The sequence below is a fragment of the Cherax quadricarinatus genome, chromosome 33, assembly GCF_038502225.1.
Source record: "Cherax quadricarinatus isolate ZL_2023a chromosome 33, ASM3850222v1, whole genome shotgun sequence".
NCBI classification, from domain to species: domain Eukaryota; kingdom Metazoa; phylum Arthropoda; class Malacostraca; order Decapoda; family Parastacidae; genus Cherax; species Cherax quadricarinatus.
In genome coordinates, this window is record NC_091324.1 from 21133104 (window position 1) to 21152548 (window position 19445).

At 43.5% G+C, this 19445-nt stretch overlaps 1 protein-coding gene across 7 annotated transcripts in view; it reads left to right on the forward strand.

The window, feature by feature from the left end:
* The window catches only part of LOC128693867 (PDZ domain-containing protein 7), a 270106-nt gene that overhangs the window by 115892 nt on the left and 134769 nt on the right, over positions 1-19445 (forward strand). The window contains exons 1-2 of one of the 7 annotated variants that reach the window (XM_070090902.1): positions 16005-16816; positions 16888-17070. The exons of 5 other annotated variants lie outside the window; for them this stretch is intronic. The gene's annotated coding sequence lies outside the window, so the exon portion shown is untranslated. Of the gene's footprint in view, positions 1-16004; positions 17071-19445 lie in introns of those variants that run through there. One more of the 7 variants, XM_070090901.1, reaches the window with a different exon arrangement.

Below are 19445 nucleotides of genomic sequence, written 5' to 3' on the forward strand. Positions count from 1 at the left end.
AATAATAATAATAATAATAGAGAACAATAAGTTTGGTTGCTCCACGAGGTCACTTAGACACCACGCGAGATTCCTCTTTGGAAAAGAGTTTCTTTGACCTCCCGCTCCTCCCTGACGCGCCTTGCGTTCAAGGGGCGACGAAGGTGACGCACCCACCGGCAGTGCATACGAGGGGATAATGAAAGGGGCGGGCGGGCAACGATCTCGCAGAGTAGGAGTGTCTGGGAACGTCTCTGGTAGTTAGGTTTGTTAGCGCCCCTCTCCACTTTCTCTTCCTCTTCCCCTGAGTTCAGAATAAACCCCACATCCTTCAGCCACCATCACCGACCTCATTATCCGTGTGTTTGTCTATTTATATAGCTATATCTATATGCTGCTGCTACTATTACTACTGTTAATACTACTGCAACTACTACTAATACTACTGCAACTACTACTAATACTACTGCAACTACTACTAATACTACTGCAGATACTACTATAACTAATACAGCTACTACCACAACCACTACTAGCAACCACCGCCGCCCTTGACACTGTCACCCCTTACCTGGAAAACACCGATTGTGTTGAATAAACCGTTCTGAAGTGGTCACTCCCCCTTCACTAGGTGCATCTTCATCATGCTTGCACCCTCGTGCAGCTTACACCTAGGTGTTTCCCGCCGCCAACTTGAAACCTAAGCTAAGAAAGTTTTCATTAAGCGAAATATGCACGTTTCGGTCCGACTTGGACCATTTACAGTCACACTGACTTTGTAAATGGTTCAAGTCGGACCGAAACGTCGTCCTAAGCTCTTCTCTTTCTCCTATGTGCGGGTTGTGTATAAATTTTTATACTGGTTCCGAGGGCGCAATAGATGGTGTACGTTATATATAGTACGTTGAACATTAAAATGGTATAAAATACCGACAGGTTGTTAGGTAAGACACATATGCAACAATTAGGTATCTTTATTTCGAAACGTTTCGCCTACACGGTAGGCTTCTTCAGTCGAGTACAGAAAAGTTGATAGAAGCAGAAGATACTTGAAGACGATGTAATCAGTCCATCACCCTTAAAGTTTTGAGGTGGTCAGTCCCTCAGTCTGGAGAAGAGCATTGTTCCATAGAATGAAACAATATGGCAATATGAAACAATATTGTTTCATTCTATGGAACAATGCTCTTCTCCAGACTGAGGGACTGACCACCTCAAAACTTTAAGGGTGATGGACTGATTACATCGTCTTCAAGTATCTTCTGCTTCTATCAACTTTTCTGTACTCGACTGAAGAAGCCTACCGTGTAGGCGAAACGTTTCGAAATAAAGATACCTAATTGTTGCATATGTGTCTTGCCTAACATATAGTACGTTAGGTACTACCTCGGTAACGTCAGACAACGTAACTTCCATTTTGGACTGAGATTCACAATTCGCGTCACAGTGCGTAATTCTTGCGTCATCGCGCCTAGTTTGCACATTACGGCATATAGTTGGTTTATAGCATGTTCTTATTGCGTCAGTGTAATTTTTGCGTTACATGGGTGTATTGCGTAATTTCCTTTTGATTTTGCGTCACGCCGGCTAATAATTCTTGCTTCTTAGGACAGGACGAGAGAGAGTGAATGAATGAATGAATGAATATGAATGAATGAATGAATATGAATGAATCTATCCATACATTCAGTAACTTAATTTTCTAGTACCGGTTTGGTACCACTTTTTTCTTCGTTTACACAATAGGTTGGGGCCATTGTTCTCCATGTTCTTGGTGTTATTAAAACGTACTTGTTCTTCCCGTCCTCATGTCTCTTTGTCTTCCTTTTTCTCAGTGTGTAGTCATGTTTTATGTTGAGAGAGAGTGGAGCCTGGTATCTCCACTGTTGCATAATAACATAAGAAAGAAGGAAGACTGCAACAGGCCTACTGCCCCATGCGAGGCAGGTCCAAGTCTCCTACCGGCTTAAGCCAATGGCCTAACCTAGTCGGTTCAGGTCATATTCACTTAAGGAAGGAGCACGGCATCTGACATAGTAGCACAAGCTAGTCAGGTCCAACTCACACCCACTCATGTATTTATCTAACCCATTTTTAAAACTACACAACGTTTCAGCCTCTATAACTGTACTCGGGAGTTTGTTCCACTAATCCACAACTGTTACCAAACTAGTGCTTTCCTATATCCAGAGCATGAAGGGAAAAATACAACGATAATTACGTATTCTAAACTTTGTTTTGTATTAGTCTTTTTCGCAAACTCAGATTTCAGACTCCCACGAGTTTGACCAACTGCATCAAGAAATGGTAGGGACTCTGACGTGGGTCAGCTACCACTCTGAGTTCGATCCCTCAGTTGTCACTCTTAGAATCGTTTTATATGCGTTGGGGAGCGTTCGGTCTTAAGGTTTGATCTGAGGAAGGAAAAGATCGCTCAGTTTCTTTGATCTACAGCCCTCCATCAGCGTCAATGTTGTGCAAGAAAGGTATACAATACCGACACGATGAAAGTTAAGACACACCCTTCCCTACTGTCCTAGAATCTGTACTGATAAAGCCACTGGATGGCTAAACGTCTACAGTAAAGATACCCAGATGTTGCACGCGCCTTAACTTTCAACGTCAATGTTCTTCCAACTTGGTAGGTAAGACACATAGGCAACAGTTAGGCAACTTTATTCCGAAACGTTTTGCCTACACAGTAGGCTTCTTCAGTCGAATACAGAAAGTAGGCAGGAACAGTAGAGATGTGAAGACGATGTAATCAGTCCATCACCCTTGAAGTCGTAGAATTTGAGGTTGTCAGTCCCTCGGCCTGGAGAAGTTCAGTTCCATAGTCAGGAACTATCTGAAGATCATCTGGTATTGTATACCATTTTGATGTTCATCTTGTCAGACACTGCAACACATGGCCTCTTGGTACAGAAAACGCCTTAGACAACCCTTTCAAGTGAGAACTGTTGGATTTGAGAGGGACCTGACCTCTCAGTGGCTACATTCTCACTACTACTACACCTCTCCTTCCGACAGTACTTAAGTCTCCGCACTGTCGCTTGATCTTCAGATAGTTCCTGACTATGGAACTGAACTTCTCCAGGCCGAGGGACTGACAACCTCAAATTCTACGACTTCAAGGGTGATGGACTGATTACATCGTCTTCACATCTCTACTGTTCCTGCTTACTTTCTGTATTCGACTGAAGAAGCCTACTGTGTAGGCGAAACGTTTCGGAATAAAGTTGCCTAACTGTTGCCTATGTGTCTTACCTACCAACCTGTCGGTATTGTATACCATTTTGATGTTCATCGTTCTTCCAACTTCCGGGCTGTCCCAACTGTTCAATCCACTCCTTGCTCTTCAAAGGGACTGCTACCTTGATGCTAGGACTCCCGGTTTAAGGAATTAGATCTACCTCTCCTCTTCCTTGGATCAAATCTGGTTACTTCCCGTGCGTCTTTAGCTACAGTAAATAACATCTGTGTAGCTGTATTTAAGGGGGTTGATTCTCAAACTCTTGGACTCGTGTCTTTAAAGTGTGCGCGTGAGAGTTGAGAGGTAATTGACGCGTGAGTTAATGGCAGTAATTGAGATTGATTAACATTGGTGCATATTTTGGGCAGGTTAAGAAATCTTGATTTGGCTTAGTGTAGGTCAGAGGTCAGGACTGAAGGTCAAGACTTGCAGATATAAACTATAGTTTCTGTACCGACCACCCACCTTCCCTTGCTTCTCACCATTCCCCCTCCACTGTTCTCAACCCTTCCCCCCATCACCGACCCCTTCTCTTTCCCCATCCCCTCTTACCTCCCTTCCTCATTACCTACTCCCTATCATTTTGCCGGCCCCCTCCTACTTTCACTCTTCCTCAACTCTTACCTTTCCACACTCCTTACTCTATATCTTTTCCTCACCTCTCCTACATTTCCCCTACTTTTCCTTTCTAATCTCTCACATCTCCCTTCTTCTTCGCCTCCTCCCTACATTTTGTTCATTCTTAAAGGATAAAAGTGTGTGCTGACTGGTCCATGAGCTGCGGTAGGATGCATTGTGAACTGATCCTCCGTGAGGCCTCTTACTGAAGCCAGTTACTCAACCTCCAAGATATGAGTGGGGGATACTGCTGGAAACCAGTGGCATTATTCAAGACACTGAAAGGCACTACTGGCACCTGTACCAACCTCTAGGATATGACTGGGAGGCACTGTTGACACCAGTGCCATGCAGATCGTTGCATCGTTTCAATTTGGAGATTTGAACGCGTGGACAAATAGCGATCCTTTAGAGCTCTATGATGCCGGTGGAGCGTTCTTGATCCAATAGGTATAAGTGAGTACAAACAGAGAACGCGTCTGTCTGGGGCTGAACAGACGGAGGATCAAGCCTCCACCACGCCTTGCGCTGAATGACCCACATGGGTTTAACGCTTAACATGAATTATTTTATATCGATCCAGTAAAATTAAGCTAATTTCGTTAATCCGATCCACCGTGATTGCCTTCTATTCCCCAGGCACTGTATGACCATACGAGTTTAGTGTTTCCTCCTTAAGCGTAACAAAGTAACATTGCATGGTGGTGTGACATAACGTTACATGGTGCAACATTGCATAAAGAGCCATCGCTGCCATGATCGCGTAACGCCGGTAATTTAAAGAATGTCTTAAGGAGACCTCGAAACAGTGATGACATGACTTCCCAGGTGAGGAAATTGATGAGGAAGATTGTGTTAGGCTGAATTATGGTGAGCTTCGCCGGCAGTGTGTGTGTGTCAACACTGTTGGTCACCTCGCCAAGGTGAAGACTCTCCTATCCAAGATGGCTGTTGTGGGTGCTGTTGACGCCCAAGGTGGCTGTTGTGAGTGCTGTTGACGCCCAAGGTGGCTGTTGTGAGTGCTGTTGACGCCCAAGGTGGCTGTTGTGAGTGCTGTTGACGCCCAAGGTGATTGTTGTGGGTGCTGTTAACGCACAAGGCAGCTGTTGGGGGTGCTGTGACCCTTCCTTTGATCAAGTGGTGTCTCATGGTATTTATAATCGCTATAGGGAAGAGAACGCAAGGAGACAGTCTCCATTACTGTACTACAGGTATGTAGCGCCATTCGTGTAGTGAAATGCAGGTGTGTGTAACACCAGTCATATGGTTTACTGCACGAAGGAAGCCGGAAAACACTCGTCACAACATGGCGGAAAAGCTTCTTCATTATTTAACGCTTAACATCTTTTTACTATTAGGTTGAAGAAGCACTTCCTGATATTTTTGTCGCTGGGTTGACAGTTCTCTTTCCATTCGTGTCTCCGTCTTTTTCAGTCTCCTGCGCGAAGTCTCCTTCTCTACCCATGCAGTATGTTGTATGTCTTGATCATTTCTCGAGCTGCGTTCCTCCTGATCCCTTAGCATTCCTCGACCTACTTGGGTTTTTGACCTCTTGAGTCTTATTGTATCTACTCTTTAAGCTGTGTATGGAATTTGCCGCCACATACACGTCAGCACGTACCGCTTTCCACTGCCCTGAAAGTGAAGGAATAAACTCAGTACCGTGGCTGGGACAACTCATAACTCATCTGTACATAGGTGAAGAAACTTTACACGAGGTTTGTCTCTGTCTTGAACCATTATCAACAACTTAATAAGACTTGGTTGTTGCCCAGGATGGATCACAATGATGAATGGTTCAGAGAACCGACATGTTGATAAATTAGACACATATGCAACTCTTGGGTATCTTTATTGAGGAAACGTTTCCTCAATAAAGATACCCAAGAGTTGCATATGTGTCTAATTTATCAATGGATCACAATGTTGTCTAATGTTTACTGTTGATTCATGACATGAAGTACTTGCTAACATGTAATTCTGTGTTTTTCTAACTTCTGTTCCTGGTCAAATCTCTCCTTATCCGTCCAGTAAATTTCTCAAGTATTTTTTTTATTTCGTAATAATGTCTCCCTTATACTTCTCACAGGGAGTCGTCAAGTTGCATTAGTCTCTGGTCACGGTGTTTCCTTCATTGCTGGAACTGCTCAGTCAAGGCCACCTTGAGTAATTGGTTATGACGGAGGCTTCTGCTGTAGTTAGTGTGAGAAGCAGGTCACCCGCCTCAGGCAACATTCGCACCTGCTGACCAAATTGACAACATGTCACTCCTGCCGCCTCCACCCACGCTACCTCCACCCACGCTACCTCCACCCACGCTACCTCCACTCACGCTGCCTCCACCCACGCTACCTCCACCCACGCTACCTCCACCCACGCTACCTCCACCCACGCTGCCTCCACCAACGCTACCTCCACCCACGCTTCCTCCATATATGCAAAATCTTAATAAAAAAAACTCTTGCAGTATTGGCCTTCAAAGAAGATTCATACACATCTGACAAAGAAATGAACAAAATCTTGAAAGACCAGTATAAATCTACACTCAGTGATCCTATCAAGACCATGAGAGTTGAAGACCCACATAGTTTTTTCATTAACTTTTCTCACCTTACAAATTACATATTTGATATTAGCACAACGTCCTGCTGGGAGAGAGAGAGAGAGAGAGAGAGAGAGAGAGAGAGAGAGAGAGAGAGAGAGAGAGCGCTGGATGCCCATGCACGCAGCACCTGGGTCTAAGTCCTGGAACAAGTTATTTATAAAGACATACAGAATACTGGCTGGTAGAAAAGCCCTTAAAATGGGTCACAGGTATATCACAGGTGTAGCTCAGCCTGGAGAGGAACTCTTCGGTCGGTCTAGGATTCACTTCCAGCATTAATTTCAAACTTTCTCCCAGCTTTTCTTGCCACTTTATTTGTTCTTTTTTTTTTTTTTTAGTTCTGGCTGGTCAGAGACTGGCTGGCCGCGAGTAAGGCGAACTCTCTCTTCCACTCCTTGTACTGATTTACCCAGACTTCTTTAGCGCTTCATGGAACACGTTGATATGAACACTGATCTCTAGTGCACCTGTAGACACTTCTATAACCTAGTCTTCTGTTTTAGTCGTTTTTGTCTGATGTAATTTCTGTGAGTAATACACGATACTTAAGCGCCGTGTACAGTGCTCTGGATGAGGTCAGATTGGCTCACAGCTTCGTCAGCGTCTCGGGCTTTCCTCTCAGGATAATCCTAGGGTTACCTCCCTATTCTTATTCTGATGAGGGTATTTTCGCGAGACAGTAAAGCTGATTTGTGATTGTTTTTCTCCCGAGCTTATTGATTTCAGGATTATTTACTAGGGATTCCTTGTTTGTCACAACAACGTCAAGCAGGTTGTTTCATCTATTTGGTTCTATCATAAACTGTTTAAAAAGCTGTTCTGGACTACCTCTTGGAAATTTAAAACACACGGATTTCCTGTAAAATTACTGCGGTCAATTTGGCTGAAATTGAAATTTCCCATTTAAACTACATTTCGTATCTAGATGCCTTTAAATTTCCTCCTGAAGAAATTCACCGTGTTTGATGTAGACAAGATAGGCAATGCAGGTTGTGGCATTTAATTGTGAAGACGTTCCGTGAACCAGGAACTTTATCCATTCACAGAGAACAAAACCCGGGCATCTGTAGGGGGTTGGCGAAAAGTCCTGAGGTGGAAGAATGAGGTGGTCACTTGGCTTAATGCCCGTGGCCTGGTAGGCAATGCTCTTGCTTCACACGCTGGGTGTCCGTGGTTCTATCCCCGGAAAGGGGGAAAACATTAGGTGTGTTTCCTTTCACCTATTGTCCCGTTCACCTAGTAAGCAAGTAGGTACCTGGGTGTTAGTCGACTGGCGTGAATCGCATCCTGGGGGACAAGATTGAGGACCCCAATAGAAATAAGACGGTCCCTTGATGACGCACTGCCGGTCTTGGCTTATCCTGGGTAGCTAACCCTCCGGGGTTAAAAATCCGAACAAAATCTTATCGCCTGCAAGTGACAAGCCGAGCAAGTGTTAGGTGATGTCAGTATCAGGTACCAGGAGACTATACTTCGATACACAAGTTTCTCTTGGTAGTCACGGTGAAGATTGAACGCGACACGACCTTCAAGAAGCTACAGTTAAACATTATGTATCCTTGTAGCCTTGATGTGTTTTGTCTACAGAATAAGATTGTCTTTTAGCCTTCCACTCAATGTAATTGTTTTTACCTTAAGTAGCTTGTAGGGAGAGGCTGCCGACGTCTTGCTCGGGGTTTATAAAGGTGTGGTTAACGTACTGTGGCCTATGTGGTCACGTCAGGCAAGGCAGGTCAGATCATGTCACGTCAGTTTATCCTCCATCTGTCCCAGGCCACGTCTTTCAGTTATATCTAGATACATATATAACAGGGACATGTCTGATAATAATAGGCCACCCAATTAAGGAAAACTTTCGCCCTCCATGAGCTTGATTGATAGAGCTCCTGGTGGGCGAAACGTTTTCTTAATAAAATTACCTAAAGTCACATTTTTTCCGCATTATATACTTAGTTAAATATAACAAGTGGCTGGCTTCACTCTACTGCTGTTGCGTGCTCAGTCTTCAGCAACATTAAGAATAGATGATCACTGCAACATAGCCCATGCTATGTAGGTCCTTCTCAAAGCCAACCATTCTCGCGTATTTATCTAACCAATTTTTGAAGTTACTCGGCAGATTGTTCCACACGTCTATAATATTGCTAAACCAGCCCTTGCCTTCAACCTTTTTAAATCTGAATTGGCCTAACTTGAATCCATTGTTTAGAGTTCTTTCCTTAGTTAATTATTTGTATATTCTTCATCTATAGCTGTTTTTCAATTAGCTCTTTCAGTTCTCCAGTATCACTGACATTAGTGTTCAATCTTTGCTGCTCGTGACTCGCCCCGCTGGCATTTCCCCTCGATTCCTCTGTAAATATTTCTCTGAACCTTCTGTTCTTTATTAGTTCACCTCCCTTCTCGGGTCTTACTGTTTTTTGTGTATTGGGGGAGGGGAGGGAAGGGAAGGAAGGGGAGGGGGGTTAAGGGGTGGAGGTGTCAGGGTTATTTTGCGGTGAGAGAGATAGCAGAGTCGAATGTGTTTATTTCTCATGACTTGCTGCGTGCCGCCCTTGTAGTGCCACTTCCCTGGCACTGTTGCGGCAGCTTTCCTCCGCACATTCTGACATGTGACAACGAATCCAGGAAGTATTCAGCGACACAAATCGCAAGGTTGCTCTACAAATCTAGCTGTTTTCAGATTAATAATAGTATTATTATTATTATTATTATTATTATTATTATTATTATTATTATTATATTTACGTGAAGTAGTGAAGGCTCGATCCTAAGTCCTTTTATAGCAAAACAGACTATTATTGGAAAAGATATGTCGGATATGGAAAGCAAAGGGATTCCAGCGTCAGTTGGCTGGACGAAGCTCATGCTGGGCGAAACGTTTTGAAGCTTTGAATGTTTATTAGTTGCATATATGGTTGCATTTAACCTACCTGTGGTGAGCAAGTCTTCCCTTCTCTCTGTCGTGGGTAAATCAACGCCTGCTCGTAAACACTGCTTTTCTTGCATTATTTGCCCCCATGATAAATCATGAAAGCTAAGCACTGTGGCTAACTTCCTTTGTAGGATCTCTGGATCGCCTTTGCCCAGGATGCGATTCACATCAGGCGACTAAATAGGCAATTATTTGCCTTTGAAGAGGGGCGAGAAGAGGTTCGCCCACACACCTCGCCTTGCCTAGCATTCGAACACATGCCCTGTTTGACCCTGAGGCGGACACTGTACCACTGAGCTGCGGGATCTGTATTTTGATTCTCCACACATTGTTTAAAGACTTGCCGAGAGTGGTTGCAATACAAACACAACTGTAAGATAACCCAAAGGCGTGTCTTGTTGACATTGTGATGGTCGTTTGTACCGTAGTACAGCTGAACGTGTTATGGCGCTTGAAACAACATCGAGATTAGGTGCACCTGTATTTTTTTCTGGGTAAAACATATAAAATAATAATTCCTTGTTCTGTTCAGTAATTAACAAATTATATTTATTGGTATGTTATTAATGAAAAATTACTTTGGTTAAAACAGGTGGCAGCAGGATGATGGCGGCTAAGTGGCTAGTGTCGCCACTCGCGTTTAATTATGCTTGGCTATCGCTTCCCTCGTCGCCATAATATATACCTATTATATATATCGTGCCGAATAGGTAAAATTGGTCAATTAGCAAAAACTCGTTTAAAATTAAGTCTTCCAAAATTTTCTCATATACATTTAAAGATACATTTTTTTTTCATTTATGTTAATGTAAAAAAATTAATCATTTTGTACCAAAAGAATCTTAGTAAACTTACCTAACCTCATTATAACAAGCGCAATTTAATTTAGCCAAATCCAACTAAATATATTTTAGATAAATTTACAATAATTTAATAAGCAAACACAATGAAATATATTTTTTTCGTTAGGTTCAGAATGATTTTTGCGAAATTATTGCATACACAAATTTTCGCTTGCTTTATTCAGCAAGAAGAGCGTTGCTATTTAAGCCAAAATCTCAAGTTTTACTTATTCGGCACGACATATACATACCCTGGGTGCCCGCTACGCGTCTCGTCGTGTGTCTGGCACCACCATCACCAACCTCACTCCGTCAAGTTGGAGTTATCGTGCTTCACAAAGTGATGTTGATGTACCTTCCCTTGTCTTCCTTTCAGAGAGGGTGTTGGGGGAGGGAAGGTACCATTTTTCCCAAGCACTGTATGACCCCTATGGGTTAACCCCTTCCCCATGAATATAACAATAATCCATTGTCTAATACAGTAGTGATAATTATAGTTGTAATAATTCCCTATAATGACCAGGGTGAAGGTAGTGTCGATTATCTCCTTGGTATACACGGGACACAAAATATATTGACGTTGCTTTAATAAAAGAAAAAAAAAGAAGCCATGTTTTGCGTAGAGTTGACAAATTGTTACGCAGTATGCTCGAGGAATGTGTATTGTGTATACCGTAAACCTTGTTATTGCGTAACATGAGCGATGAGCCACGCAGCGAGCTGCTGCGGCTGCATGCTGCATGTTGCGGCTGCATGTTGCGGCTGCATGTTTTAACCAGATTATGTAATTCTTAGTTGCATAGCGACTACTCAGGCAGGCAGACAGGCACAAAGTTTTTTCTTTAGCTCCTCCTCAACAGAAGTCTTCCTTCAGTAGGTTCTGAGGAGGGTCCAACAAGCTGAAGGTAGGAGTCTTCCTGGATAGGTGCATGTTCAGGCTGGAGGATTTCCTGTGAATCGCCGTTCATCTTGCAACAGGATGCTTGCTTCCTGTGTGTGCTCCTTGCAACGCATCCAGAAGTAACATTATCAACAGCCTCTCGTCAACATGACAAGCAGGGATACAGGCAACAGCAGGAATGTCAGCGTCAGCAGGAACGTCAGTATCAGGAGAAACGTCAGTATCAGGAGAAACGTCAGTATCAGCAGCAGGAGGAACGTCAATATCAGGAGGAACGTCAGTATCAGCAGCAGGAGGAACATCAGTATCAGGAGGAACGTCAGTATCAGCAGCAGGAGGAACGTCAGTATCAGGAGGAACGTCAGTCAGCAGCAGAAGGAACATCAGTATCAGGAGGAACGTCAGTATCAGCAGCAGGAGGAACGTCAGTATCAGCAGCAGGAGGAACGTCAGTATCAGCAGCTGGAGGAATGCCAGTATCAGCAGCAGGAGGAATGCCAGTATCAGCAGCAGGAGGAATGTCAGTATCAGCAGCAGCAGGAATGTCAGTATCAGCAGTAGGGATGCTGGTAGCAGCAGCAGCAACAGCACTTTGTGCCCACGTGTTGGCAAGCGTCCAACACGTGGGCACAAAGGCACACAATTCAGAGCAAGATTTTATTTTACACGAGTTTTCGCTCAGGATTGAAGCTCATGAATTCTAAAAAAAAAAAAAAAAGACTGGCGTTTAAATATACATTTCACTGAGGCGGAGAAGAGAGGAGAGGTTTACGCCATATGTAGTGAAGACAGGGAAGCAGGAGGTCATGTCGCTGGTGGCGTCGTGTGGGTGGGACCTTGTGTGCTTGAAGGTGACCTGGAGGTATGTTTACACACGGTTTTGATGACGATTCAGGCTGAGGGACTGATTACTTCAAACTACTCCTGATCTTTACCCATCCTTCTCTGTATTGGACTGAGGAAGCCAGTGGTTGGCGAAACATTTCAACAATAAAGATACCAAAGTGTTGCACTAGTGTATAATGCATGATCTTGTTGGCTCTCTGAACATCTACAGACGGTTTTGTTATTCTGAAAGCCTCTAGATTCTCATCGATGTTGTACCTTGACGACGGCTGCTTCCAGACACCTCCTAACCCTATCAACCTCTTAGGATGAGTTTGGCCTTGCTTCATGCCCAAAAGTTTTGCAGGTTTATCTCTGTTTAACTTGTGTGGTTTCAATACACAAATAACCCGCATTTAGGAGACAAACTTATGACGATGTTTCGGTCCGACTTGGACCATTAATTAGTGCAGTTTTGTGTTATGGATCCTACATGTATAATTATATTGTTAATATCCGACAAGAAGGCTATTGCTCTGCTACCCTTGATTATCACTCCTGAAGTGGACTTTCCTTAACCTCTCCAAAATTTTATCTATTTTATTGAACAAGGCCTTAAATTTAACTAATTTTCCTTTGGCAATTTTCTCTCTTAACAAAAATTTATTGCCATGAATGCGATGATGGTCAATCTCTATACATGGACCGTCTGAAACAAGAGCGTTTCTCACATCTATCACCTAGCTACGCTGTGTACACAACGAACTCCTTATCCCTCGAAGTGCTTCGATCTTGAAGAGTTCCACAACAAACTCGACGCCACGGAAGAAGAGAAAGACCAGCTCCCTCCCCTGTCTTGATGTCTGTGCACTGAAACACAGTTATCAGTTAATGTTTAGTATATGCTGGAAACCCACCAACAAAGATGATCTCGTACATTTCTACTCACCATGATGCCAGGACCAGACGTAGTACTCGTAGATTTTTTTTTTCTCTTCAATCAGCGAGTTTATCGAGAAAAAAATGCCGTTTCATTCGTTATCTCTTCTCTCAAATTCCCACTCCATTTTATTTTCGATTAAAGACGTAGAGCACAACACGTGTCAAATTCCATTCTTTCCACTGGTCAAGCAGCCATTCATCTACTCTCCGGAAGTCCAACATCAAGGTAGCAGTAGTGTCCTTCAAAACCATCAAGGACACCCGCACCAACCTCCTCTGATCTTCGGACTGCACAAGTAACCACCGTATACACCATCCCCGGCACAGAGTACGAGTATTAGATGGGTGAGACAACACAGCCTTGATGTCCGATTACTCGGTATTCATAACTATGCATGCATTATATGCAGGGATAAATTCATACAACTTACGGTGTGTCAGAGGAAAGTCTCGAAGTATCGTAATCAGGGTACATAACACCAAGCAGAATCACGGTGCTTTTAGCCTAGCAGAACCTCTTACACACCTACTGCTAGTCTATCTTCAGATAATGCCAGTGTGACCACAGTTCTCTTCCCTGTCTTTGCTGCATCATTTCCCTACTAAAAGCGTAGCCGACAATAAAATCGGGCTCTCAAACAAAGTAACACCAACGTGACAGTCACAGCATCCATAACCACAAAGTGAACTTACCAGATCTAACGCCAACCACCATCACAACAGAAGAGCAGGCATGTACAAGATAGCGTGCGTGTAATGTAGTACTACATTGGCGAAACGACACGCAGCCTTCACACCGGAATCCTCAAGCATAAATATTCATGCAAAACCCTCAATCAGAAGACGCTCGTAGATGGAAGGTGTGTACAACTCAACATCAGGGAAGACCACGGGGCTAGAAGCATTGTTTTGACTAAACTTTCATACCGGTCTCCAATACTAGCGTCAAAGGGCATTTAATGTTATCAGGCTATCGGCTAAACTCAGCTCGCATGGGGAAACCTAACCAGTAACAAACGCATCACAGCGACAGGTACCTGACTTGCTTCATCATTTGTTCTATTATTGAATGACTTGTTAAAGCTGTATCCAGAGTGAAACGGTCTATAATATAAGCTTGTTCTGTACAAAATGTCTTTCTACTAGCAGAGATGCCAGCAGCGGTCAGAAATTTCGGCACTAGCAGAAAGAATGCCAACACCAGCAGGCAGGAGACGCTGGAGACTGTTAAGAACATAAGAACGAAGGAACACTGCAGAAGGCCTACTGGCCCATGCGAGGCAGGTCCAAGTCTCCTACCGGCTTAAGCCAATGCACCCAACCTAGTCAGGTCAGGTCACATTGACTTAAGGGAGGAACACGGCAACAGACCTGGTAGCACAAGCTATCATGTCCAACTCACACCCACCCACATCCACTCATGTATTTATCCAACCTATTTTTAAAGCTGCACAACGTTCTGGCCTCTATAACTGTACTCGGGAGTTTGTTCCACTCATCCACAGCTCTATTACCAAACCAGTACTTTCCTATATCCTTCCTGAATCTGAATTTTTCCAACTTAAAACCATTGCTGCGAGTCCTGTCTAGGCTAGTTATTTTCAGCACACTATTTACATCCCCTTTATTTATTCCTGTCTTCCATTTATACACCTCAGTCATATCCCCCCTAATTCTACGTCTTTCTAGAGTGCAGATTCAGGGCCCTTAGTCTATCCTCATAGGGAAGGTTTCTGATACATGGGATCAACTTTGTCATCCTCCTTTGTACATTTTCCAGAGAATTTATATCCATTCTGTAATACGGTGACCAAAACTGTGCAGCATAATCTAAATGAGGCCTAACCAAGGATGTATAGAGTTGAAGAACAACCTGAGGACTCCTATTATTTATGCTTCTTGATATGAAGCCAAGGATTCTATTAGCTTTATTGCGAACACTTACGCACTGTTGTCTTGGTTTCAGATTACTGCTAACCAGAACTCCTAAATCTTTTTCGCAATCCGTAATATTAAGATCTACATTATTTAGTTTATATGTGGCATGGTTATTGTCCTGTCCAACATTTAGAACTTTGCATTTGTCTATATTAAACTGCATCTGCCACTTCTCCGACCACTGCATCAGTCTATTCAAATCTTCCTGGAGTGCTCGAATGTCCTCGTCAGAATGAATTCGACGGCCTATTTTGGTGTCATCGGCAAACTTGCCGATGTCGCTCTTTATGCCCTCATCTATGTCGTTTATGTAGATTGTGAACAGCAGGGGGCCCAACACTGACCCCTGTGGAACACCGCTCGTGACGCTTCCCCACTCTGATTTCTCCCCATTTATGCAAACTCTCTGCTGCCTATTTGTCAACCATGCCTCTATCCAGGAAAAAATTTCTCCTCCTATTCCATGTGCTTTAATTTTCCTCAATAGTCTCCGATGTGGGACCCTGTCAAAAGCCTTACTGAAGTCCATATACACAATATCATATTCATTACCATGATCTACCTCCTCAAATACCTTAGTGAAAAAAGTTAATAAATTCGTAAGGCAGGAACGCCCCTTTGTAAAACCATGCTGAGATTCGTTGATTAATTTATGCTTTTCAAGGTGGCTACGAACTGCCTCGGCGGACCAGTATTAAGTTTCTCGATGCTTGTTTCCTCTAGTAGACAATATGATCTCTAGTTTTTATTGTTATGATTATAATAGTGTGGGCCAATAGATGTAGCGACCAAACACCTCCAGCGACCGAACGTTGCTGGCTACTGAACACAAGTAATGGAATACAACCCAGTGACCGTACACTACCAAGCGACCCAAAAATTAATGACGTCATCGCCAGCGACTGAACACTTTAAACGCCCACACGCTACCAGAGGCTTGGAGTACATGGGACTTTGACTTGCGCAGTGAATTTCGTTACCAGTTTTCAGGAGAGTGGTGTAATAAGCGTGCTGGGCGGCAGGTATGGGTCACTTATGTCACGCTGGATGGGAAGAACTGCACCTTAGGGAGGAGGAGGGGGCGGCGGTGCGGCCCACTGGGAGAAGGGGGTGTGGAGTGAAGGTCACACCATCACACTGTACACCTCTGGTGGGAGTGAGGGAATTGTGGTGGTCAGTCTAGGAGGGAGGACAGCACAGACTGGTCACCCGTCCTTGTTGCTGTGCTCCGCTGCTGCACGAAGCCGAGTACTTTTGCCTCGTGATGTGGCTTTGAGATGGACTGTTAAGCCTGACAAGTTTGCTGTGACGGTGAATAGTATCGACCGTGACGATGATTAATGGTAGCTACGATGTACTGTCAGTGCCAAGAGAAAATGGGGAGAAATGTGTAAGAAAATCGCACTTATTTTGAGGGGGAGACAGCCGGTGTGTGTACGAGACATGATTACGACATACAAGATACTCAAAGCAGATTGGAAGACTTTTGAAATGCACGGCATGTGGTTCTAGCAAGTACTGTGATGGGCTAAGAATATACCTGCTGGACTGTAAATAAAAAAAAATAGCCACGCCTGACACGGGCTAGTCGCTGTTACGACTGATTAAAATCATGCCAGTGTAAATGCTTTGTGTATAAATCTAAATACACAATTCGTCGCTATCGGTTTAGGAATGAGGGAGAGAGAGAACTGGAAAGCGGTGAAATGTGCGTGCAGTGGGTGGTTCTCGTAGCAGAGTTTCACACACGGCATTGTTACGCTGGAAGGTAGGTGCTGATACAGATCCCATCGAAAAGGTCTCCCAGGCTGCCACAGACCCCGTCGAGGAAGAGATCTCCAAGGCTGCCACAGACCCCGTCGAGGAAGAGGTCTCCCAGGCTGCCACAGACCCCATCGAGGAAGAGATCTCCCAGGCTGCCACAGACCCCGTCGAGGAAGAGGTCTCCCAGGCTGCCACAGACCCCGTCGAGGAAGAGGTTTCCTAGGCTGATATAGACCCTCGTCGAGGAAGGTCTCCCAGGTTGCTATAGACCCCGTCGAGGAAGAGGTCTCACAGGCTGTTATAAACCCCTTCAATGAAAGTCTCCCCGGCTGTCACAGACCCCGTCGAAGAAGAGAAGTCTCCGCCAGCCGCTGCTGGACCCACGATTGCAGCTTTCTCGTTGAGATCACCATCGTCAACACCACCACCGCAGGGGAAAACTACCCACTTTCATCTCTGACCGTGCAGGTGAGAGTGAACACACAACCGTGGTCATCACCCCCATTCCCACTCCATCGCACTGCCACCCCACATGCTTGTGATCAAAAATACACAGTAATGTGGCTATATACGCTGATGTGGTTAAATACACTCGTGTGGTTATACAGTGATGTGATCATATGAAGAATTAGACACGTGCAACATCTGGGTATCTTTATTGTAGACGTTTCGCCATCTAGTGGCTTTACCAATTCAAATTCAAGGACATAATGGGAGGACAGCGGAACTATATACAAAAGATGAGGTAGTCAGTCCCTCAGCCTTTTGTACATAACTCTACTGTTTTCCCATATGTCCTTGAATCTGTATTGATAAAGCCACTGGATGGCGAAACGTCTACAATAAAGATACCCAGATGTTGCGCATGTCTAATTTTTCATCTTATAGATATTGTATATCATGTACAGCGATGTGACCGCATACAAGGATGGAGGTGAGATGGCGATGCCCGCTCGACATTTTTATCGGTAACTACCTGGTCTATGGTACCGGCAAGTTGAAGAAAAGGACACGTGAGCAAATGCTTTGTGTAAAGTAAAAGGACACAAGTGCAACTAATGTGACATTTATTGTGGCAACGTTTCGCTCTCCAGGAGCTTTATCAAGCCATTAGTAATGGCTTGATAAAGCTCCTGGAGAGCGAAACGTTGCCACAATAAATGTCACATTAGTTGCACTTGTGTCCTTTTTACTTTACATATTGTCGGTAATTCTACCAACTTTATTACAAGCAAATGCTTTGAAGACATTTTATTAGGAAACTTTTCAGTCTAGGGACCTTGCTCTTCCATAACTGGTATTCATTACACACCACGGTCCCTCCTACCAGGAGATCACACCTAAATATAGTAGTCAGTGGTTCTTGGAATCAATGACTGTAAGTTAGTTTCCGGCGCTTGTCGAGAAAGTGCCTCTTAATCACGTTCTCCGAAGTTATTAAGAATCAATTTGAAGAATTGTGTGATTCTTGTATTTTTCCTCAATTCATTCTGTTCTTTCAATGATGTGTTCGCCGATTCAACCTCTTCGTGTGGCTAAAGCTCTCGCTTCACACGGCGAGGATCCGGGTTCGATTCCCGGCGAGGGTAGAAACATTGGGCGTGTTTGTTTACACCGGTTGTCTATGTTCCCCATCAGTAAAATGGGTACCTGGGTGTTAGGCGACTGGTGTGGGTCGCATCCTGGGACAAAACTGGCCTAATTTGCCCGAAATGCTCAGCATAAAAGCAACTTTCTGTATAGTAGTTCATTGATGTCAGCTAGGCCTGTATACCTTGTATATGTACTTGTAGAAATAAAGAAATTATTATTATTATTATTATTATTATTATTATTATTATTATTATTATTATTATTATTATTATTATTAGCTAACCTAACTGTTTGGTAACTTGCCTTTGAATCTTCTCTTTCCTCTTAATATTGATCTTCGTGCCGGCAGTACGTCTAAGACAGGAATTCAGGAAGTGATCTTACAAGATATCAGTGCAGGTTTACAAGAGCTTCCCAGGTGAAACATTTACAATCATTATATAATGTAACATGTTCGAAACAAATCCGGGGTAAATATAATTCATAAACTCGAAGGATCACTATTATTTTATTCTAATCATTGTGTATTTGTATAGTACAACTTGATCCAAGTGAAAAAAAAAATAAAATTGCATCCATGTATGTTCATACGTGTCATTGACTTTGTTATACTTCTGAGTTTTTTTCATAACGTTGCAATATTCCACATTTAACCCGACATTCCTGTGGCTAGCACGAAGGTCTTATTGGAGATGTGGCGTCATCACTTGCAACCACTACCTCAGATTTTCTCATCGAGAAGTATTTTCCAGCATTGGTAGTATATTATCAATGAATATCTGGAACATTACTGGTGCTAACACTGAACCCCGCGGCACTCCAGGCGATGTCCTTCAAATGGAACGGGTGTGTTGGAACTGATTACAGTTCGTGTGTTTCTGCCTGTTCTTTACGACGTCAAAACTTGAATAAAATTCTAGGGTAGGGGATGTTATCGTACGTTGGTATATTACGTATAACCGACGACAACGAAATAACATATCTATCCTGGGACACTGAACTTCAAGCCACATACATGACGTATTCTTATATGCATGAGATTTCTTTCATCCTTCAACTCTGTTATAGTTACTGCTTGCTGTGTTAAGTGTTGTAATTAGCAAGATAAAGCAAATCTATCATTCTCAAGGATTTGAAAGTCGGAAAATATAATATGGATTTCTGCCTAGAGGCATAGTTACTGAGAGGCAAGCATTACACCATGTAAACTGTATACCACCAGTCAAGACTGGAAAATACACACCTCTCAC